Source organism: Leptodactylus fuscus, chromosome 3 (assembly GCF_031893055.1).
Source record: "Leptodactylus fuscus isolate aLepFus1 chromosome 3, aLepFus1.hap2, whole genome shotgun sequence".
Taxonomy (NCBI): domain Eukaryota; kingdom Metazoa; phylum Chordata; class Amphibia; order Anura; family Leptodactylidae; genus Leptodactylus; species Leptodactylus fuscus.
In genome coordinates, this window is record NC_134267.1 from 96,986,380 (window position 1) to 97,011,028 (window position 24,649).

Genomic DNA, 24,649 nt, shown 5'->3' on the forward strand with positions numbered 1-24,649 from the left:
TAGTCTATTGGGTCCATGTGCTTTCATAAGCTCACCTCTTGTCATTGCATTCGGTATTCCATTCGGGGGGGTCTCCATGCGGACTCAGGCCCGGTTCACATCTGCGTTCAGTATTCCGTTCGGGGAGTCCGCATGGAGACACCCCCCCCCCCCCCCCCTCAACGGAATACTGAACGCAGATGTGAACCGGGCCTGAGACACCAGCATTTACTTAACACGTAGCCAGAGTGACCCCATTCATTTGGATTGACTTATATATATGTGACTAGCTAATTTAAATGTAGCAGTGCTGGAGATCAATGAATGGCTTGCGGAGACACTGTACTTAGTTTATTTGTGAGATTAACATAAGGCACTTAAATCCATTACTTATTTGTGCCATTATTACACTTCTTATACAGCAAATCAAGTCATCAAATCCTCATTATAAACTAGATTTTCTTCCTACACAAAAGCTTTAAACATCCAAATGATACCATGTGTTTTTTTCAGCTGATTCCTGCTGTGCACATGTTTTATCAGATCCAAGAAATAGCCTTAGCTTGCTTTACCCTATAATTAGTTTATGAGCCAGTCATGTATGATAGATAATACTGATCTTCAGTAAACTTCTAGGACTGTAGGGAGTCTGTTTGCAGCACAGACAAAACCACTTTAATTGCCCCAATGGGTATAATACCCGGCTTTCAGCTTTACAGCACCCAGTAAAAAGAGTAGGGGCCCTGTATCATTTAGTTTTCTTTGCAGGTGTGCCACAAGTAAAGGGAGCATCTACACCTCCCAATATCAGCTAACCAGTTTATTGTTGCTAAGTAAGTTGAAGAAAAAAAGATCTTCAAAAGGAGCAACATTAAAGATGATACATTTCCAACATGTTTTTTTGGGAAAAAAATTCTACATTTTCATATTAACAAAAACTGAAAATGGCCCAATGCAAAAGGTTGGGCACCCTGCATGGTTAGCACCTAGTAGCACCCTTTTTGGCAAGTATCACAGCTTGTAAATGCTTTTTGTAGCCAGCCAAGTCTTTCAATTCTTATTTAAGGGATTTTCATCTATTCTTCCTTGGAAAAGTCTTCCAGTTCTGTGAGATTCCTGGGTCGTCTTGCATGCACTGCTCTTTTGAGGTCTAGCCACAGATTTTCAATGATGTTCATATCAGGGCACTGTAAGTGCATTGGTAAAACCTTCAGCTTGCACCTTTTTAGGTAGTCCATGGTGGATTTTGATGTGTGTTTAGGATCGTTATTAATTTGTAGAAGCCATCCTCTTTTCAATTTCAGCTTTTTTCACAGATGGTGTTGTTTGTTTCCAGAATTTGCTGAATTTTCATTGAAACCATTCTTCTCTCTACATGTGAAATGTTCCCCATGCCATTCGACAACCATAAAGCATGATTGATCCACCCCCCTGCTTAATGGTTGGAGAGATGTTCTTTTCCTGAAACTCTATGCCCTTTTTTTCTCCAAACATACCTTTTATCATTGTGGCCAAAGAGTTCTATTTTAACCTCATCAGTCCACAGGGCTTGTTTTCAAAATGCATCAGGCTTGTTTAGATGTTCTTTTGCAAACTTTTGATGCACAATTTTATAGTGAGGACACAGGAGAGGTTTTCTTCTGATGACTCTTCCATGAAGGCAATATGTGTGTTCAGGTATCTCTGAACAGTAGAACAATGTACCACAACTCCAGAGTCTGCTAAATCTTCCTGAAGGTCTTTTGAAGTCAAGCCGAGCTTCTGATTTGCCTGATTTTCTTGATCTTCCAGACTTTATGTTGACTTCCACTGTGCCTGGTAACTGTAATTTCTTAGTTATGTTTCAAACTGAGGAAAGGGCAACTTGAAAATGCTTTGCTATCTTCTTATAGCCTCCTTCTGCTTTGTGGGCTTCAACCATTTTCAATTTGAGGAAATTGGCCTTGTGACCTGTCTGTTTCTGTGCAATATGGTTAGAAAAGCTTACAACGTTGGATTAGATTCACTTTGGGCCTTGGATAAATTCTTTCATTGTTTTATGGGACTGTAGCAGCCACCAGCTGGGACTGTATGGTAAACTATTTTTTGTTATTCTATTTTAGAAAGCAGGGAAACAAGCTTTCCTCTCAACTAGGTGAACATCAGATTGTTTACGTTGCATGCTGCTAGGGTCACTTCTATTAATAATATCGTCCCGGTATTTGAAGTACGTAGAACTGGTTGATAAATTGATATCGTAGTCTTTAACTGTCAAGACTTGGAAGAAATCCAGCGTGTAAAACGTTCCAATCCACATCTAAGCCTGTCAGTAAATAAGTATGCAGGTGCCTGTACTCAAACAAATCCGGTCTGAGAATTGTGTATGGAATTAAGTGTCAACATAACCATATTTAAATTTGTAGACAATTAAAAGTTAAACTTTTTTTCAAATATAAATAATTTAAAAATTTTGCAGTTCTAAAGTTTTTCTCTAAGTTTCTTAGATGTGAGTCTTTTGTTCAGATAGGTTTCCACTGGATATAACCTCAAATGCTAGAGGTTTCTATGCTCAGGCTCCTATTGTGACGGGGTTATCTTGTTATGCATGTAGGATCCCTTGCCTGAAACCAGGCCTTTATTAGGGTCCATTCACACGGAGGAAAATGGTGAGGAATTTGGTGTGGAATTTTTCGCAGTATTTTAGAATGAAATGCAAAACAACCAACATGAGTTACATTTGTCATCCTCCTATCTTAAATAAGGACCAAAATGGACACCTGTTATTGCACCTAATGAGTGACTTCACCAATGTAAGCCCCTGTTAGTTAAATGGTCACAAACTTTAAAGACAACTTATTCTCATTTCATACAGCATGTGATTCTTGACCAAAATGTAATTCTAATTGCAGTTCACTCTGTTGCTAGCGAAGGTCCATCCATAGATACATTAGACGTCTTCACAGTGAGTGTAGGGGGATGTTCTGTTCAGTCGTCACACAGGGAATGGATTGAAGTAGGGTTGATTCACACTGCTTTCTCTGCACAAAGGACTAAACATTCTGCAAATTCTACTGCTTACAGTGTCAGAAAAAAAGTATTCTATGTACTAACAAAATCCAAAAAAGAAAAATCAGCTCACCGTATTTTCATATGAACAAAGGAACCTCAAGGGAGCCCGGCTTGCAGGTGACTCTCAACCCGCCGTCCACAAGAAATATCAAGCTCGTAAAAAATGCCAGCTACATCCAAGGGGTAATCCACAAAATTATAGTAATAAAATATAACTTTTATTGCATCTTCATCTTTAAAAAAGTTACAAAGTAACTGCAAAAGGGTACATCATTAACGCAAGGCAACGCGTTTCGGGAATCACTGTTCCCTTTTTCTCAGCTCAACTACTATACCCTCACTAACTCCTTATAAACAATTAGTTAACGAGACCCCTCCTTTTCCTGTTACACCTCCATACACCTTAACAAATCAAACCCTCAAAAAAGTAACTACATATAACATTTGCATTTTGTAACACACCATATAAACTTATAAATATTAACAATATTCATTCATTCAAAAAGGTCATATGAGGTACATGATATACATATCTCAAAAAACTTCCTTATTTAAATAAGTACTACCGCACTAAAACCGCATACATAATCGCGATTATACATAAACATTGATCCACATAAATGACACATACTACCGTATAGACACTGTAGCTATAGTATATAAACAACATCCTACCTTATATAGAACGCCTATAAATCCATAAGATAAACTATCAATTCAACGCATGCGCCATAAATTAAATCACTCTCATATAGAACTCGACCAGGAATGTTAACATACCCTACAGATCAATTTATGATCAAACTACGGGAAATTGTTAACATAGGGGTTAATCTGGGTATTTTTTCTAATGAACAGGCTAAACTTCTTATACCAGATTACCCAATAATGGCGATCTTACATGGTCTTCCAAAGACGCACAAGAAATGTATTCCACCTCCGTTGCGTCCGATTATCGCAGGGATAGACTCTGTTAATTCTAGACTTTGCACATGGCTGGATGGGCTTTTACAACCCATGGTAAGAAGAGCCCCTGGTTTTTTGCAAGATTCAAAGGCAGTGTTGAGAGAATTCCAAGACTTTGAATGGAAGGATGACTATATATGGCTGACTTGTGATATAGAGCAGCTATATCCAAGTATTCCACATGATATAGCCCTAAGGGCTTTGGAATTTCATTTAAGGAGATATAGCCAGTACTCGTTGAACTTATGCGAATACATTGTTATGGTTACATCATTTTTATTAAAACATAACTTTTTTGAATTTTGCGGTAAATATTATTTACAAATTAGGGGTGCACCCATGGGTGCCCCCTTCTCCCCCACAATTGCCAATCTCTTCCTTTCATGGTGGGAGGAGGAGTTCATATTTACAGTAAAAAATCCCTACTATGATAATATTATATGGCTAGGAAGGTATATAGATGACCTTTTGGTCGTCTGGAGAGGAGAGGAACAGAAGATATTAGATTTCATGGCATATTTGAATGCAAATGATATCAATCTTAAATTTACCCATAATTATCACAAATAATGTATTTCGTTTTTAGATGTGGAATTGTGTGGCAATGTGAACATGAACAAAGTGGATACCAGTTTGTTCTGTAAGCCGACTGCTGGCAATGGAATACTATTGGCTAGCAGCCAGCATCCAGGGCACACGTTGAAATCCATACCAGTAGGGGAGCTGATAAGAACACGTAGGGCTTGTTCAGATGAGCAGACTTATCAAATCCAAAAAAAACTCACCTTAGATAGACTTAGAAAAAGGGGATACCCTAATTGGAGTTTAGCCAGAGCGGAAAAAATCGTAAGTGAAAGAAGCAGGGACTCTTTGTTGGAGGATAATAAACAAAAGAAAGGAATCACTAGGAAAAAGTTAGTTTTTTCAACATCTTTTAATAGGCAATTTTCAGATATTAAGAACATTTTTTTCCGTAATATGCCTATTTTATTACAGGATAGTATAACTAGAAACATCCTACAGGATGGGGTGGAAGTAGTTGCTAAACGGGGATGTACATTAGGAAATATGATCTCTCCGAGTATGTACATTAAACAAAAAGAAAGTTCCTCTACGTGGCTTAACTTAAAAGGTTTTTTTAAATACGGTCAGAATAGGTGCAACATGTGTCGATATGTGTATAGAACCAGTTCTTTTCAGAGTGCAGATTGCAAAGAGAATTTTTCCATCTCTTCTTTTATGAACAGTTGTTCAGACCACGTAATCTACATTATGGAGTGTACTGTATGTAGACTTATGTACGTAGGTTGTACTATAAAACAGGTTAAGATGAGAATTTCTGAGCATATCACTCAGTCTAATCAGGGTAGAGAGAATACATCAGGAGTCTCACGCCATTTCTCAGAAGTCCATCAAGGAGATATGACAAGCCTACGATACTATGCCATTTCCATTATGCATGTTTCCCGACCTCCAAGGGGAGGTGATTGGCGAAAAAAGCTTCTCTTGAGAAAAGCTTATTGGATTATGAGATTAAAAACTCGTCAACCATCAGGACTCAACATTAGAACAGATATATCCTATATTTATTGAATTATAGTGAACATCATTAATTGGGAAATGACATACTTTTGTTATGTCATGTGTATGATAAGATCAGATGAGAATGAAGTAACATTTTGTGGGATATAATTTATTATATATGTATGCTTAGGGAGTTTTAGATCTATCATAGGAGCCGGGTACTGATTGCTCATGCGCAGGACTGGTCATCTATTATGCATGCGCGGGAATTTTTATCAGCCTGACTCTCTATGTTAACATTCCTGGTCGAGTTCTATATGAGAGTGATTTAATTTATGGCGCATGCGTTGAATTGATAGTTTATGCGCATGCGCGTAGTCAGTAACATGGGAAGCATCTTACCCGGGGAGTCCATTTCGTCTCAGTATTTTTCAACATGGTTTATCTTATGGATTTATAGGCGTTCTATATAAGGTAGGATGTTGTTTATATACTATAGCTACAGTGTCTATACGGTAGTATGTGTCATTTATGTGGATCAATGTTTATGTATAATCGCGATTATGTATGTGGTTTTAGTGCGGTAGTACTTATTTAAATAAGGAAGTTTTTTGAGATATGTATATCATGTACCTCATATGACCTTTTTGAATGAATGAATATTGTTAATATTTATAGGTTTATATGGTGTGTTACAAAATGCAAATGTTATATGTAGTTACTTTTTTGAGGGTTTGATTTGTTAAGGTGTATGGAGGTGTAACAGGAAAAGGAGGGGTCTCGTTAACTAATTGTTTATAAGGAGTTAGTGAGGGTATAGTAGTTGAGCTGAGAAAAAGGGAACAGTGATTCCCGAAACGCGTTGCCTTGCGTTAATGATGTACCCTTTTGCAGTTACTATGTAACTTTTTTAAAGATGAAGATGCAATAAAAGTTATATTTTATTACTATCGCGGAATTTTGTGGATTACCCCTTGGATGTAGCTGGCATTTTTTACGAGCTTGATATTTATTCTATGTACTAGTATGTTTCCTGATTGTTTTTCCCCCTATGTTTAGGTGCATACTTCCTTGTATTTGCAGTTCAGTGTTCCTGGATCCTCCTATATTATGGTTACGTTTGCTTTTCTCAGTTATTTGTTTGCTATGGTACAGTTACTCCTGGCAGAATTACATATTAATAAAACAGTAGTATCAATAATAGATTGGGGAGGGAGCAGATTGCTCCTTATTTTATATGTCCACAGCCTTGGAATAAAATGCATAATGTGCTGCATCCATAATGTGATTCATTATTAGCAGCCCTGTTTTGTTTTGTTTTTTATTACTCTACTACACTTACAAGTAAATTATTTATTATGTATAAATATTATTTCAACCAAAACCAATTGTTTCAGTAACATCATTTTGGACTGCTATTTTTTTTTCAACACTACTGTATACTGTATATACCACATTAAAGTCAGAGTCATACAGGTTGGAATTGCAGTCACTGTACGGTAGCAGTGTAGTGGAGGTTTAAACAGAAATCTGGGAGCAGACCAGTCATGTGTAGACTTAATCTAAATCTAGTAATTTCACCCAGTATCATCATGTTATTAAAAATATAATGAAATCTTAAATTTTGGTGTTTATTTGTGACATTTTTTACCAGTAATACACAATGCGGTACTTGTACTACAAAACTGAAGTGCATGTAGTTCTCAGCACCTGGCTATGAGCCCATGAGGTTGACACAGGGAACAGGAATTTAACTGCTTAGATGCTGCACCTAGCTGGTTTGCAATCGCATCCTTAGGCCTACCATGTCTATGAGCCTGAGAGGTTCTGAAATATGGAAAGGGGGTGGTAAAAGAATTATACCAGATTTTATAGATGGGAAAAAATTCTTAATTTTTTGCATACAAATTTGTGACCTTCTATGACTTTTGTGTTGCATTTTTCAAAAAGTGAGTGAGTGGGGCTTAGCTGAACTGTTAAATCAACTCTGTGACCTGATAGATATACTATAGTTTATGCCGTAAAGTGGTGTAAATTAGACTGAGAATCCACACAAACTAACAGGTGACATACATTTTAGTTTGTGCATACAAAGCCCAAGATCAGATTGATAAATTTGGCCTATCTTAAAATGGCATATGAAGTGCTAATCTTAATAAATTCCCATATAGTGCCTTTTACCCATGGCAGGTATAATATAATGCAACACTTAGTTGCGTTACTTAGTAATGAGAAATAGCATTGACGATTATTCCTAGATATTAACCTGACCTCAGGTCATTGGTGATGGCTTCTGTTATGTACCAAGCATGAACACTTGAGGTTATTGTTATTAAGGGCATAAATGAGATGACCTTCTATACTTGCCATTATTTGGTAACTGTAACAATACCGCTAGGCCAATTATTTGCTCTCCAAGGCTGTGATTTCCCACTTATTCTTCCTCATTAATTATAACCTTCTACACAATTCTGCCAAACACAGCAAAGAAATAGAAATTTCGATAAGCAAAATTTGACTTTCCATTCACAAGACTGAAAACAGAGTATAACATGTACAAAAGCAGAGTATTAAATGATTGTTCCTAATGACCAGAATTCTGCTCTGTGTTGAGCTTTCTTCCTGGAGATAACAATTATACTGTTGTTAATTTAGACTCTGTGACTTTTATTATCTTAATGTATTGCCTAGTGAATGTGCTATAGCTAGGGATATTACAGTATATACTATAGAGGATGGCCATATCGCTGGTATGAGGCCTTTGGATAAAGGGCTCTGTCTTGGTTGGTCCCATCTTCGAAATAAAGAGATCTTCTCAGAGTAACTGCATTGCAAGCCAACAAGAGGCATGTTTGGATTTAATTTGCTTATTTTATTTATTTAAATTACGTTCTTCAGCGCTATATCTATATATCCGGGCAATCATGCATGTAAGGTGCTATGTGGTATATAGTATAGTATAGCATAGTATATAGTAAGTGCCCTTGGTACAAAGGAAGACACTGTTAATATGCTAAACAATAAGAATACAGACACACAATGCAAAGATTGAGTCAATTTTTCTACTTGTTATCTGGTTTCAGGTGTGATTTTTATATTGCCCATACCTGTTACTTGCCACAGCTGAGTTGGAACAAACATTACATGCTTGAAACAATGTCTGCTCTATACATATGGGAGTTATAGTGGATATATATGTATCCCTTTCTGCTCTCAGAATATCATACGTTTCTGTGTTTTCAAGACCAAGTGGGTTTGGGCTATAGGAATATTTTACCTAGGCTATAGTTTCATATGATGAATTTTGATTATGATTTTTTGGATTTTGTTATGTTTATTGTGTATGTTTGTTTTAAGGTCATTTGATTGCACTTGATAAAGGGGAGGCTAATCCCAGAAACGCGTTGTGCTACATTGCTGGTGTTAAAGAGATGTTTTTTCCACTCTTGTGTCCTCTGGATTTGTAGTTTTCCACCTTTTCACGCGTTCTTCTGATTCCCATGCTTGAAACTTATCCACCAATCCACTTATCCACCAATTTAAAAAGATGCAAACAATTTTGTCCAGCTAATATTTGGAGTCAAATTATTTTCAATTTGCCTTTTTTTTTTCTCTGAAAAAGCTCAGCACATTCTTCCTGCATCTTTATTCCTTGTGTTTCTGTTGTATCATAGAAAAACCTGTACACCATCTCTAGTTTCTCCTGGATGTAAATCCAGTGATACAAGCGAAAGATACAGTTGCATGTGGGAACTTCACATGTTTTCAACTGACTGTATCTCAGTTTGTATGGCAACCAGAGAAACTCAACTTTAAAATGGTACCAAGATCACAGCTCTGGCTGCCAAAGATCCAGAGAAACAGTCATTTGTAGGGGATATCAAAAGAGGAAAAGAATGCTAGAAAAGGAATTAACTGAAAAAAATGCTGACAGTAATATATTTACATAGACCAAAGCCATAGCAGTTTTTTTTTAAGTTTTTGGTTGATAATTTTACTCTTTAATCATCTAACATTCATTACCAAGATTCAATACCCATATTCTTCATCATCAAACAAATATACATTTAAAAACAATCAATAAAAAAAACTAATTGATACCATATATGCCCTCTGTGAACTTTGCATATATCACTGTGCATGTTTTTCCATAGAAGCCAGATATTTTCTGACTGAGGTTTGACTGTGTGCATGTGACTGATGTAAAGAAAATCTCTGAAGTACAGTACTAGTCACATCTGCAGATCAGATTATTTTTTAGCCTTCAGAATTCACTCATAAACACAATTTCTCTATTACTCCTTGTTTACTTGTGGAGCCTTTCTACATTTTTGGCACGTATTTGGGAGAGCTTCCATGCAGTGCTGCAACAAAAAGGCTATTGCTGCTATTCTCTGTGACAAGCACTTTCTCTTTAATTGAAAGTACTAAGAGATTGCCAAAGCTCTCCATAACTACTGCTTGGTTTTATAAAGAAAACACTCAAAAAGAGAGTAAGGAAATGATGAATATTTTACCATTTTAATAATTGGGATTCTCTGGCTAAAGCAAGATACAATAAGGAATGATATCTAAGCTTGTTTGTTAAACTGTAGACTGAAAAGATGTTTGGCACACTGGCATATGCTTCCTTGTGGTGACAAAGCCAAATCTGTGCTCTTTTGGCATTGTCCCTTACTTAGAGTTGAAGTCTGTGTTCACACCAAAGAAAGAAATGTGGTCGCCAAGGACATCCATTATATCGCATGCAAGTCCTTTCTTATTACTTGCAACATTACTGTGGTTCGGATGATGGCTGTCAATCACTTACAGAACACCACTTTGAATTTATATTGAGAAAGCTGAGATTTCAATGGATAAATGACAAGTCATACTGTCTTTTCCTACAAACCTATGCATCAGTCTGTGCAGTTTCTTTTTATCCATAACATACTTCCTACAGATTGCACATGTAACAGATGCTTTTAACCTTTTAGCATTTTCTACCACTAGTGGCGAGGACACTTTTCACACTTTGGAGAGACTTTTTTGACAAATAAAAATCTAACATAAAAAAACATACTGCCCCCGTACCAACAGTAGTGTTCAAAAAATAGCAGTGCATTTTTTTTGTAAAATATGCACAAAATCATAATAACTTATATTTGCATAAATGCAAATTCACTGGACATATTAAAATATTCTAATCAAAATAATAACAAAATGTATCCAGTATGTGTTAGTCCTTTTCAGAAAGTAATAAAAAGAAATAATATGCTGGTCAAAAAAATACCAGTGTCAGCATTTTCGTTAAACACACAAATTTAATATATAAACTGAAAATATGTTTGAGATTTCACTTTACTTTGAAGTACTGAACTGATATTTAGTGACATAACCATGACATTTTAGGAATTTGCGAATGAGTGTTAGGTAGTATTTGCAAATACCTTTATAATGTGCCCCAAGAATGAATTTTCCTGGTGGGACCTAGGCACTTCATTCCACTGCCTATATATCTATCTATAGACCTATATACACTGCTCAAAAAAAATAAAGGTAACACTCAAATAACACATCCTAGATCTGAATGAATGAAATATTCTCTTTGAATATTTTGTTCTGTACAAAGTTGAATGTGATGACAACAAAATCACACAAAAATAATCAATGGAAATCAAATTTATTAACTCATGGAGGACTGGATTTGGAGTCACCCCAAAATTAAAGTGTAAAAACACACTACAGGCTGATGCAACTGTGATGTGTGTGTGGCCTCCACGGGCCTGTGTGGACCTCCCTACAACACCTGGGCATGCCCCTGATGAGGTTGTGGATGCTCTCCTGAGGGATCTCCTCCCAGACCTGGACTAAAGCATCTACCAACTCCTGGACAGTCTGTGGTGCAACGTGACGTTGGTGGATGGAGTGAGACATGATGTCCCAAATGCGCTCAATCGGATTCAGGTCTGGGGAACAGGCGGGCCAGTCCATAGCTTCAATGCCTTCATCTTGCAGGAACTGCTGACACACTCCAGCCACATGAGCTCTGGCATTGTCCTGCATTAGGAGGAACCCAGACCAACTGCACCAGCATATGGTCTCACAAGTGGTCTGAGGATCTCATCTCGGTACCTAATGGCAGTCTGGCTACCTCTGTCGAGCACATGGAGATCTGTGCGGACCTCCAAAGAAATACAACCCACACCAATACTGACCCACTGCCAAACCGGTCATGCTGAAAGATGTTGCAGGCAGCAGATCGCTCTCCACAGCGTCTCCACACTCAGTCACGTCTGTCACATGTGCTCAGTGTGAACCTGCTTTCATCTGTGAAGACAACAGGGCACCAGTGGCGAAGTTGCCAATCCTGGTGTTCTGTGGCAAATGTCAAGCATCCTGCATGTTGTTGGGCTGTGAGCACAATCCCCATCTGTGGACATCGGGCCCTCATACCATCCTCATAGAGTCGGTTTCTAACAGTTTGTGCAGACACATGCACATTTGTGGCCTTCTGGAGGTCATTTTGCAAGGCTCTGGCAGTTCTCCTCCTGTTCCTCCTTGCACAAAGGCAGAGGTAGCAGTCCTGCTGCTGGGTTGTTGCCACAGCTCGCATTGATGTGCCATCCTGGATGAGCTGCACTACCTGAGCCACTTGTATGGGTTGTAGAGTCCGTCTCATGCTTCCACTAGTGTGAAAGCACAACCAACATTCAAAAGTGATCAAAACATCAGCCAGAAAGCATTGGTACTGAGATGTGGTATGTGGTCCCCACCTGCAGAACCAGTCCTTTATTGAGTGTGTCTCGATAATTGCCAATAATTTCCATCTGTTGTATATTCCATTTGCACAACAGCATGCGAAATTGATTGTCAGTCAGTGTTGCTTGGAGTTACATTGTGTTGCTTAAGTGTTCTCTTTATTTTTTTGAGCAGTGTATATTCATTGAAAAGAAAGATAACACTCAAAGAAGCAGTTGTTGGAATTGAATGGAACTGTGACTGTATAAATATAATGATATATTTAAATGGTCATTATCTCTTCAGAGCAAAAAGTCATCACAGTGTGTAGAAGGAGGGTCTGGTCTCTTCATACAGAGAATGCAGATGGGAGGGGCTGATTCTCCTCACAGCCTCCACACATTTCTGCAAACTTCTGAAACGGAACATTCTATACATCTCACAGTTTACAATGTAAGAAAAGTCTACTATAGACTACAGTGTTGAAAAAACAGCCCTTTGGCCATTTCAATTTTTTTCCTCACTATGACGTTCACCGTATGGGATTAATATTTTAATACTTTAGGTATCCCCATGCTCAAAAATGCCCAAAGTGTTTATGTTTATTATTGTTTATATATTTTCCTATGGGATCTAGGGACAGTGGGGATGTTTTTAATTTTACTTAATAATACTTTTTTTTTTTTTTTTTTTTTTTAACATTTATTTAAGACTCCCTAGGGACCTTGAAACCTAGGGGGTATGATCGCTCATACTAAACACTTCAAGATAAGATAAGATAATCCTTTAATAGTCCCACAGTGGGGAAATTTCAGCATGTGCAGCATAGTAATACAGATACAGGATAATACACAGTACAGACGTAGACACACATATACTGAGAAGAGAAGGTATACTAGGAGTCCATAGCAGCTAAGGAACAGAAGAAGAAAGAAGGAAGACGTGATAATCATTCGTTTTCTGTGCAGAGTGTCTTCACTTGATCTGATGTAGATTATACAGCCTGGTCGCAGTTGGAAGGAAGGACTTGTGATAGCGCTCTTTCTCACACTTGGGGTGAAGCAGACTGTCACTTACAGTGCTGCTAAGTGCCATCAAGGTCTCATACATGGGGTGGGATTTATTCACCCGCATGGAGGTCACCACAGACAGTATCCTTCTGTCACCCACCACCTGTACTGGGTCCAGGGGGCTCCCCAGGACAGAGCTGGCCCTTCTGATCAGCCTATCAAGTCTATTTCTGTCCCTGGTTGATATACTGCTCCCCCAGCAGGCCACACTGAAAAAGATGGCTGAAGCAACCACAGAGTTGAAAAAGGCCCTAAGAAGTGGCTCCTGGACTTCGAAGGCCCATTCAATACTAATGTATTACAGTGTATACTAAAATCCATTATCCACTAAAATCCACTTCTATTTGCCAAATAGAAGTGTAATAGAATATTAGTAATGCCAAGCCTATGAGCCTTCAATAGGTTCCTGACTGTCATGGCAACAGATTACTGCCCTCTGATGACGTTACGGAGGGCAGTGATCGTTAAAAATTATGCTTGCGCAAACTAGATGACACAGCCGCTTCTGTTGTAGCTTCAAAAGTGTCAACAGCCTCTGCCGGTGCCGGTATCATACAGCCAGCGTCCCTGTGTTTGGAGAGGGCTCCGCTAAGTAATTATCTTATGTGAAATTTCTCCTAATCTGGCCTGTTGGTACATTAGTTTTCAATTTGGTGTAGTGTAAACTCTTAAAGTCTAATAGGCTGTTGCAATCTACACTTTTAAAAAACGTTTTTGGGTAGATATAATCAAAATCACAGATCAGGTCTAAGTCTAGATACTCAATTTCGTTATCAGCGGATTTATCTCAAATTATCTCAAATTTATGGTTTTCTCTCTCTTAGGTAGTCAGTGATGATCAAAAAAAGTTAGGACTCCAAAATAATGAAAAAGAACTGATGTGAATTTTTTCCAAGAATTAACCAATATGCAATAGCTGCACTTACACAGAGCTTTACAAGGAGGTTGTTTCTAACCACTTAGGATGTAGGCTTACTCAGATTCTTCTGTCTCTTCATGTAATCGCAGACAGACTGAGGCCTGGTTCACATCTGTGTTGGTAATCCGTTCGGGGAGTCCACATGGGGATCCTCCCTGAACAGACTCCCGAACGCAGTGGCAAGCGGTGTGCAGTGAAAGCACATGGACCCCATAGACTATAATGGGGTCCGTGTGCTTTCCACTCGGTGTTCGCACAGAACATGAAAAAAACAGAAAAGTACTTCACGTTCTACTTTCCTGTCCACATGACTGGTGTGGAAAGCACATGGACCCCATCATAGTCTATGGGGTCCGTGTGCTTTTCACTGCACAGTGCTTGCCAATGCGTTCGGTAGTCCGTTCGGGGGGGTCCCTATGCGGGAAATGTGAACCAGGCCTAAGGCTGCTTTCACACAGTCATTGATTTTCATCAGTGAGTGTGCCAAAACCAGGAGTGGGTAAAAAATACAGAACAGGTACGAATATTTCTATTATACCTGATCTCTCTGTAGACTCCACTCCTATTTTTCACAATCCCTGAACAAAATCACTGACCAAACTCTGCCGTGTGAAAGCAGCCTGAATGATGTTGAGATCAGAGCTCACCAAATATTGATTTTATTTCTCTTTTGTGTATTCACGTTTTTTTGTCAATTTTTGGAAGTATTCTTTCACATCTAAGTAAACTCTTTGTACAGTCTATCTATCTATCTATCTATCTATCTATCTATCTATCTATCTATCTATCTCCTATCTATTTATCTATCTCCTATCTATCTATCTATCTATCTATCTATCTTCTATCTATCTATCTATCTATCTCCTATCTATCTATCTATCTATCTATCTATCTATCTATCTATCTATCTATCTATCTCCTATCTATCTATCTATCTCCTATCTATCTATCTATCTATCTATCTATCTCCTATCTATCTATCCTATCTATCTATCTATCTCCTATCTATCTATCTATCTATCTATCTCCTATCTATCTATCTATCTATCTATCTATCTCCTATCTATCTATCTATCTATCTATCTATCTATCTATCTATCTATCTATCTCCTATCTATCTATCTATCTATCTATCTATCTCCTATCTATCTATCTATCTATCTATCTCCTATCTATCTATCTATCTCCTATCTATCTATCTATCTATCTATCTATCTATCTCCTATCTATCTATCTATCTATCTATCTATCTCCTATCTATCTATCTATCTATCTATCTCCTATCTATCTATCTCCTATCTATCTATCTATCTATCTATCTATCTATCTATCTATCTCCTATCTATCTATCTATCTCCTATCTATCTATCTATCTATCTATCTATCTATCTATCTATCTATCTATCTCCTATCTATCTATCTATCTCCTATCTATCTATCTCCTATCTATCTATCTATCTATCTATCTATCTATCTATCTATCTATCTATCTATCTCCTATCTATCTATCTATCTCCTATCTATCTATCTATCTATCTATCTATCTATCTCCTATCTATCTATCTCCTATCTATCTATCTATCTATCTATCTATCTATCTATCTATCTATCTCCTATCTATCTATCTATCTATCTATCTATCTATCTATCTATCTCCTATCTATCTATCTATCTATCTATCTCCTATCTATCTATCTCCTATCTATCTATCTATCTATCTATCTATCTATCTATCTATCTATCTCTCTCCTATCTATCTATCTATCTATCTATCTCCTATCTATCTATCTATCTATCTATCTATCTATCTATCTATCTCCTATCTATCTCCTATCTATCTATCTATCTATCTATCTATCTATCTATCTATCTCCTATCTATCTATCTATCTATCTATCTATCTATCTCCTATCTATCTATCTATCTATCTATCTATCTATCTCCTATCTATCTATCTATCTATCTATCTCCTATCTATCTATCTATCTATCTATCTCCTATCTATCTATCTATCTATCTATCTATCTCCTATCTATCTATCTATCTATCTATCTATCTCCTATCTATTTATCTATCTATCTATCTATTTATCTATCTATCTATCTATCTCCTATCTATCTATCTATCTATCTATCTATCTATCTATCTATCTCCTATCTATCTATCTCCTATCTATTTATCTATCTATCTATCTATCTATCTCCTATCTATCTATCTATCTATCTATCTATCTATCTATCTATCTATCTATCTATCTATCTATCTATCGTGTTAACTGTCGATGCATTACAGAAGTGAAAAATGTGTGTAGCTGATCTATAAATAGCCTGTACCATTGGATTGCTTCCAGTGATAGAGAAACACAGCATTGGTTGGAGCTAGAGATAAACGCATCCTACTTAAAATCCTTAATGATAAACAGCCAGGGAATGACTGCAGGAATGTGACAAGAATAGAAACATTCCTCCATTCACATAGCAGCTCTTACTAAACAATACATCTGCACTCTGTACTCTCGTGTCTAAGCTCTGGCTGCAGGTTTTGGCAGGCATATTTCCATACAAATTATGTTTTTCTATTGCTAAAAATACAGAAGCTCAATAAAATCAGATGTTAAAAGTTGTAGTAGTGAAGCCCAATATTCATTCACACTGCATATTAAAGGGGTTGTTTGAACTTAACAAAGAAAACTTTTAGATCAGTCTGAGTTAAAGGTAAAAAAAAAAAAAAAAGAGTTCTCTCACGGCACTGGGGGCAGTCCCCAATGCTGCAAGAGAAATCTCCAGCGCTGCTTCCATCTTAGTCTGGAACGGCCTCTCCGGGCGTCTTCTTCCGGCGCTGGGGGTCAAACTTCTACACATGCGCAGTCGGCTCTGCCATTGGGCCTCGGGCAGAGCCGACTGTACATGCCCATGACCATTTTTTTGTGGCCGCTTACACGAGCCAAGGGTGTATTTAGTGACGGTATGATTTATAGAAGGGAATGTAAACTGAATTAGCCTTCCATTATTTTACTGGGCCCTTATAATTCTTGCATGTGACATCATTAGAATTACTTTCTTCATATGCTGTGATGTTACCATGTGCACAGTGATATTTTTGGGCATTATCCATGTACTGTGATGTCGTAATGGACATTATCCCTTCACTGTGAAATAACAATGTGCATTATCCTTTTCTTGTGATATCACTGTGTATATTACTATGTTTGTGTGACATCACTGTGTTTGTAATCTCTATGCTGTGACGTCACTGCCTTACTCCTGTGCCGTGATATCACTGTGCTTTATTCATATACTGTGACATCACTGTGTGCATTATGCTGGTACAATGACATCACTTTGTGCATTAGCACTAATGTAAAATCACAAAGTTCATTATCCCTGTGTATAAATAAATCAAAATCACCATACGCTTTTCAAGTTGAATACGTTCTCTTTCTTTTAAGATCAACATCACAAGGTTCTACTTTTAATGTAGAACACAGATTTATTTCTTGTACAACCACAGTCTCTGATTGCAGTTTGTAGTGTGTGATTTCCCTTAGGGATCCATCACTTGATCTTGCATACGGAGATACAGCTGATTACATTCTAGTAGAATATTATTTCTCAAGAATCATTACAGCGAAGGTCCCACGTAGCAAGCCAAAGCTGAAAATTTTCCATCCCTATTATATGGAAAACGCCAGCGTTTCCGTAGGTTTAATTCACATGCTGTGATTTACAAAAACAAACCAGTTTTTGAAATCACAGCATTTCCGCTGCAGATATATTTCTGCAATTTGTGTATGGGATTTACTGGAATCCCATCCAGTTTGCAAGTATTTTAAAATGCAGAACCCAAGGGGTTTTCCTCCCCTAATTCATGTTTCACACTGATGACCTGTCTGCAGAATATGTTGTTAGTAAGGTTGAGCGATCGTGATCGAACACGATCTTTTTATGTGGGATCGAGATCGGTGATTTTTCCCACAATGCTTTGCTTAGCCTTCACACTGAGTATACGCTGTATATTCAGTGTGAAGGCTCCGCTGCAGTTCTATAGGAATGAATGGAAGCAGCCGACACACAGCCTTAACCCCCTGCGCGCCGGCTGCCTCCATTCATTCGAATGGAAGGCTAAACTAAATCTCTAGCAGCTACTTACCTCTAGAGATGGCTGCTCCAGTGCTCTCCTTCTTCTTGCCTCGCTGCCCCGCCTCCCAAGTTAGTGTTTAACGCGCTAGGTAGGCGGGGCTTGTGGCTTAGAGTGTGGGCGGGTACAGAGCGGGGAGACGTGACGTCTCCCCTCCCAGTACCCGCCCACACTCTCCTAACCCGCCCACACTCTCCTAACCTGGCAGGGAGGGGGCAGCGAAGGAAGAAAAGCAGCATGGAGCAGCAGCGAGGCAAAGAATAAAGGCACGGGGCACAGGACCAGCCATCTCTGGAGGTAAGTGGACACCAGGGGGTAGGATTGCTTTTAAAATCCAATCTCCGATTAATAAAAAAAATACCATTGACTTGCATTGGGATCGGAATTGGGATCGAGATCGGGTTCGAATGAAAAATGATCGGAAATCGGATTTTAAAATCGATCCTGAAAAGTCAAGAGAGGCTCAACCCTAGTTGTTAGCATCTAATCTATGGGTCTCCGACACCTGAACCCTGCACAGATCAGCTGATCAAGGTGCCTCTGGGCACTATGTTAGTGAACAGGGAGCGAGAGCAGTCTACTTCTATTCAAGTATTAGGTGCTGACTTGCAATTCCCTGGTGCCAGTGCTATCCAGTGGATGGGGTTGGAGCTTTACATCTATTTCTTATATAGGAACAGCTTGCACTTTCCCCATACACTGCATTAACTTCTGGTGGTTGGAGGCAGCCTGATCAGCTGATCTGTACAAGGTCTGGGTGTTGGACAGCCTCAGATCAGATACTGATGACCTAGCCTGTACATAAGTCATCAGTATGAAAACTGCATTTGGGGCAATAAAGGAGCGAAAATGTATTCAGTCAAATGTACAGTATACGTCAGGACACGACTGGTGATGGCTCACACAGTTTTATGTTTGTGTAATGACAGTAACCTCTATTACAAAATTGTCTGACCATTGTATAAGACTTGCTACCTCCGATGCCGCCCCTGCTACCTCTTGTGTCACCCCCTCTACCTCATAGATTGTAAGGTCCTGCGAGCAGGCTCCTCAGTCCCATTGTGTGAAGTGACTATTTCTTTTGTAATGTATCTTTTTGTCTGTACTTGAACCCTACAAATTGTACAGTGCTGTGGAGTATGTTGGTGCTATATAAATAAAATGTTTTGTTATGTTAAGTCTTTAATCTATGTAGGGAAGCATGAGCAGGGCAGGGAATAAAGAGGCAAACTGAGAAGTACTCTCCAAACATGGATTCCCCTTAGCAGTACTCAGTTAGCGTCTTAGTAAAGAGATACTTCAGAGCCTGTTTTTAATAGATGGAGATAAATTCCTTAATAAAGTGTATCAGAAAAATGTTTATAATCCAATACCCTATACAGGGCTATTGTCAGCAAACCTGGGAAGGTTCTGGGGCCTTGAGTGTGTGTGTGGGGGGGGGGGCCACTGAGAGTCTGCAGTGAATGCTTACATTAAAGGGGTTGGCCACTTTCAGACCAATATTGACAAACCAAATGTATAATAAAAAGATATACAATTTTCCAATATACTTTCTGTATCAATTCCTCGCGGTTTTCTAGATCTCGGCTTGCTGTCATTCATTCCGTTACTTCTAGAAGATAAAACTCTGACCATGGTCATGTGATTTACGGTCCATGGTCATGTGATGTACACAGGTGCCGCTCATTACAGTCACAGCACAATATTCAGACAGCTGCCTGGTAACGAGCTGTACACCTGTGTGCTCATCACATGACCATGGACTGTAAATTTCTTGTGGGCTTTGTTTTACCTTTACCTTTCATGTTGTGTTACTTGTCATTTCAGTGGCAGCGTATGGAACTTTTGCAGGTAGCATATCAATAGGTCAGTTACAGTTTTGTTCTAACTTTCCAACTTGACTATGCCTGCTGGGCTTTGAGAAGTAGTGGAAATTGTATTCACTGATCAGTCAGTATCCCATCACAGAGAACAATGGCTGTGTATATTTGTCACAAATTACAAGTAACCTTTTTTTAATGCATTTCTAATAATACATTATCTCATGTTAGACTGTCTAATGCAGATAGTAAATCATATCATAAATCATTATAGAACAATTTTCATGCATCCTATTTAAGGGGAATTGTGTTCAGAATAATGTTGCACTTTCTGAGTGACATACAGTACCAGCTCAGGCGCTGCTTGAGAGGCACGCAATGGCGATTCAATATTGCTTCTTAAAAAATTGAAATAATCTCTTTAAAATTGATTCTGTGTCCATTTATGTATTTTAGAAGATAGCATTGCTAATACCATACCACAGGCATAAACTTCATCCTATTAAAGGACTGGAAAATTATAGGACATGGTCATGGTAGAGCTCAATTCTGTTTGCTGGAAAATATTCACTAGTATGTTGGAGATACTGGAAAGGATACAACTGCGAGGCTGAATAGAAATCCAAAGAAAATAATGTAATAAATATTGTGCAAGGAATTTATTCTATTGAAATTCAAGATTTATTTTTTTAGGGTGTTTTTTTATTTTTTTGTTAGGGACTTTATTTGGGTCCTTTTTGGTGGTTCATTGATTAGTGTAGTCATCTACTGTACGCTTTCCGGCTTTCCACGTGTTTTCTCCCAAATGGCAATAACATTCCAGTAGGTTGTCTGGCTTAGCGATAAATTGGCTTTATTGCATGAGATAGGAACATGTAAACACCACTGGGGACATGGCCTGGAGAGAATAGTTGCAGTATTTACACCGCAGCATTCACTGGTGCTATAAAGGCAACACAACATTGTATTGTGTTTTTGTATGATTTTTACAAATAAAAACTTACAAATTGTACAGAATTTATTAAAGATAGCAATTTAAAGAAATATGTTTCCTCCCTGACATTTACTCTCTGATAGACTTTTGGCATGTGTTGACTGCTAAATGTGCCCCATACTGTATGTCTCCCATTCTGTCTAGGATCATTTTTATAGCTGGAATTAGGTAAGATAATTATGTCAGTGACATTTTCCATAATGCCACAGTGAAACGGCGTACTACAGATGTTAGAGATAATGTTCAGAGCATTTGCTCTGTGCTTTCCATGCTTTTATCCCTCAGCACACGGTTTAATCACACAACCTTTTCTGCGATTCATCATCTGTTATTTGGAAGCTGGGTTTCGATAAGAATAGAATTAGGCGTCATACTGTACAGGAGAATATATCCTAGAGAAGTTGCTTTTTCTTACTGTTATATCTTTTTTTAAAAAAAAACCTTTGCAGCTTAGAGATAAAATATAAATCTTATTATTTCACATGAAACCACTGACATTTTAGAGACCTCATGATACAGCAATGACACTTTTCATACTGCTAAGTAAAATATCCTGTGTATCTTTTGATTGATTTCTAGGAAAATCCAAAAGGATCAGCTCAACATGCCAAACATTTTCTCTGGATATTGGGATAAATGTAAACATTTCAGACATACAGCTTTTCAGGAAAAGCAAACCATGTTTTGGATTTTAATAGATAAAAAATAATAATAAAATAATAATAATAATGTAAAAATGATAATATATAAAAAAATAACAAATTATTTAAAAAATTAAATAACTAAAATAAAAATTATTATTAATAATAATAATAATAATGTTATCAAAATTATTTTCCTTCATTAACATTAGAGCAGTCTACATTGTGGTCCGATCTTAGACTCCGCCTCGTCAAAGACGAGCCTCCTGCAGAACCAGCGTTGATTGGCTGAATGCTATACACTGTATAGGATTCAGCCAATCAACACTGGTTCTGCAGGAGGGATGCTGCAATACTGTCCTGGGGGTCTATCATTCTCCCCACGTTCTACTCCTTCCACTTTACTTTTAGGGCCGGTTCACATTAGGACCCCCCCCGAATAGAATATCAACGCAACTGCAAGCGCTGTGCAGTTAAAGCGCACAGACCCCATAGACTATAATGAGGCCCGTGTGCTTGCCTCGCATTGCCCGCATGAATCATTTGCTTTCACCAAGCTCCATGACCCCATCAAACTGCTGACCAACCTTACAGAATAGCCACTAAAAGTGTTTGATACTTCAACAGTGGGCAAAAAGTTTACTGTGTTTGGATAGTAAGACTGTTCACATGATATTTTACAGCATGTATTTTGTAGCATAAATTATATGTGGGTGCACCAACACTTGTGTGGTTAGATAGATGTTTTTATTTTTTTGTAGGTAGAAGTGATACTGCCATCTCTCTCCTAAACTGAATTCTTGACTGATTCTTTGCGCATGTAGTGCAGTATGTGCAACCTAGTGGAGGAGATGAGATATGGTGAATAGATATCTGTAAATTTGTTGCATGTGGCTGTGTTTTGTTGTCTCGTGCAGTATAAATAATGCCAAGCAGCTCCGCACCTCCCATGAGGCGACCTGAAGCGACCGCTTCAGGCGGCGCTATGCCAGGACCACGGGGAGGGCGGCATTTTTGCTGACCTAAGCCAGTCCAGGACAAGCTGTCCTGGACTGGCTAAGGGTCACCATCACTGAACGGTGGATTGGGGAGGCCGCTGGAGCAGTGCTGCTCCAGCGGCCTCCCCTCACGCTCAGGCAGAGAGCAGGTCCTCTCCCTGCCTGCTCTCTGCTTGCTAAAGACGCTCGCTCCGCTCGGCCCCACCCCCTTCTGCTCCGCCCCCTCTTCCGGGGGGAAGGCGGCTTTCTGACGTCCGCCTCAGGCGGCAGAAAGCCATGGTTCACCCCTGATGCCAAGCCTGAACTTTTAGATTTGTTTGGTGTTGGAAGTCATATTGTCAGGAGCTTGAGATAAGGACAGATCCTAACACTTTGTTTATTCTTTTTTCTAAGTGCAATATTTGTTTGGCAAGGTTTACTTTGTCTTGCTTTGTTTATTTTTTTCTAAATGTAGATTGTGAGCCCCATATAGAGATCACAATGTACTTTTTTTTTTTCCATTTAAGTATGTCTTTTGTAGAATGGGAGGAAATCCACGCAAACACAGGAAGAACATACAAACTCCTTGCAGATGATGATCCTGGTGGGATTCGAACCCAGGACTCCAGCACTGCAAGGCAGCAGTGCTAAACACTGAGCCACCGTGTTGTCCCCACTTTGTCTTGCTTTCTGTTCAGATTACTGTATTCTTCAAAAAGAAACTTTACACATTTTCAAGCTACAATATTGTATGTAATTGTTCACTTCATGCAGAAGGAGTCTTTATGACTACAATTTGTGTAGATGATAACAATACAGACATATATTGGCATTATTTAACAATTTACCAGTATACAACAGTATTCCTCCCTTCTTACTGATATTAGCTGCTAAGCACAGTTATCAATCTAATTATGCATTGGTGTTAGTCAATGGAAAACCATTAGGCAGCTAGACGTGCAGGCATTTGACCCTCGGATTCATTACTTCAGCAGCTGTCTAGTGTACGTAGTGAAAATATCACTGTCTGCTATGTAAATAGGATTGATATCTGCTTCTGTATGTTAGTGCTGACGACAGTAATATATGCTCGAAACAGATATAGACTCTACTAGTAATGCAAGCATTTCTACAGTTTAATCAGAATACATTATATATATATATATATATATATATATATATATATATATACTCGTGTGTGTGTTAAAAGTCCAGTGTCTATTTATGTAGTTAATAAAAATGAATTAGGGTAAGTTCACGCGATTGTTGTTAATGTCCATGGCTCTCATCCATTTTAGGATGAAAGCAACAGATATTAACGGCAACACTACTTTCATTTATTATAGATTATATACCCGTGTTTCCCTCACTTACAGCACATTAAACATACTGGCTTCTTGTTGCTATCTCCTGGAAACTGTGCTGTACATCTGTATACAGATCAGCCCCCTATTGGTGGCAAAAGGAAATCAAAATTTCAATAAAGGTGTTTGAAGGTGTAACAGAGGGATTGTGCTCTGTTCAAAGGCAGAAGAGCTCTACAGCTTTGTAATGAGATGAAAGTGGGAAACATTTACTAATTCAGACACATTGATAGGTTTTTTCCTACATGGTTATAACTTCCCTTATATACTGCACTGAAGTGTGTGTACTACATGATATATTGACTGTTTTCTTAGGACTTTGTTTCCTTCTCTGCTGGATTTTGTAAACACAGTAGGGCAGATTTATGATATTTTCTATGCCAGATTCCTGTTGTAAAACCGTTGTAAACCAAAGGTTTGCAGCATTTGAAACACCAGTTGCGACAAAAATTGTCAGAACTGGTGGGTTTGTACATATTTTGCCACTTTC

The 24,649-nt window shown here is 38.3% G+C and overlaps 1 protein-coding gene across 3 annotated transcripts in view; it reads left to right on the plus strand.

Moving 5' to 3' along the window:
* Nucleotides 1-24,649, plus strand: part of AKAP7 (A-kinase anchoring protein 7) — a 120,645-nt gene that overhangs the window by 89,768 nt on the left and 6,228 nt on the right. The window lies entirely within an intron of this gene.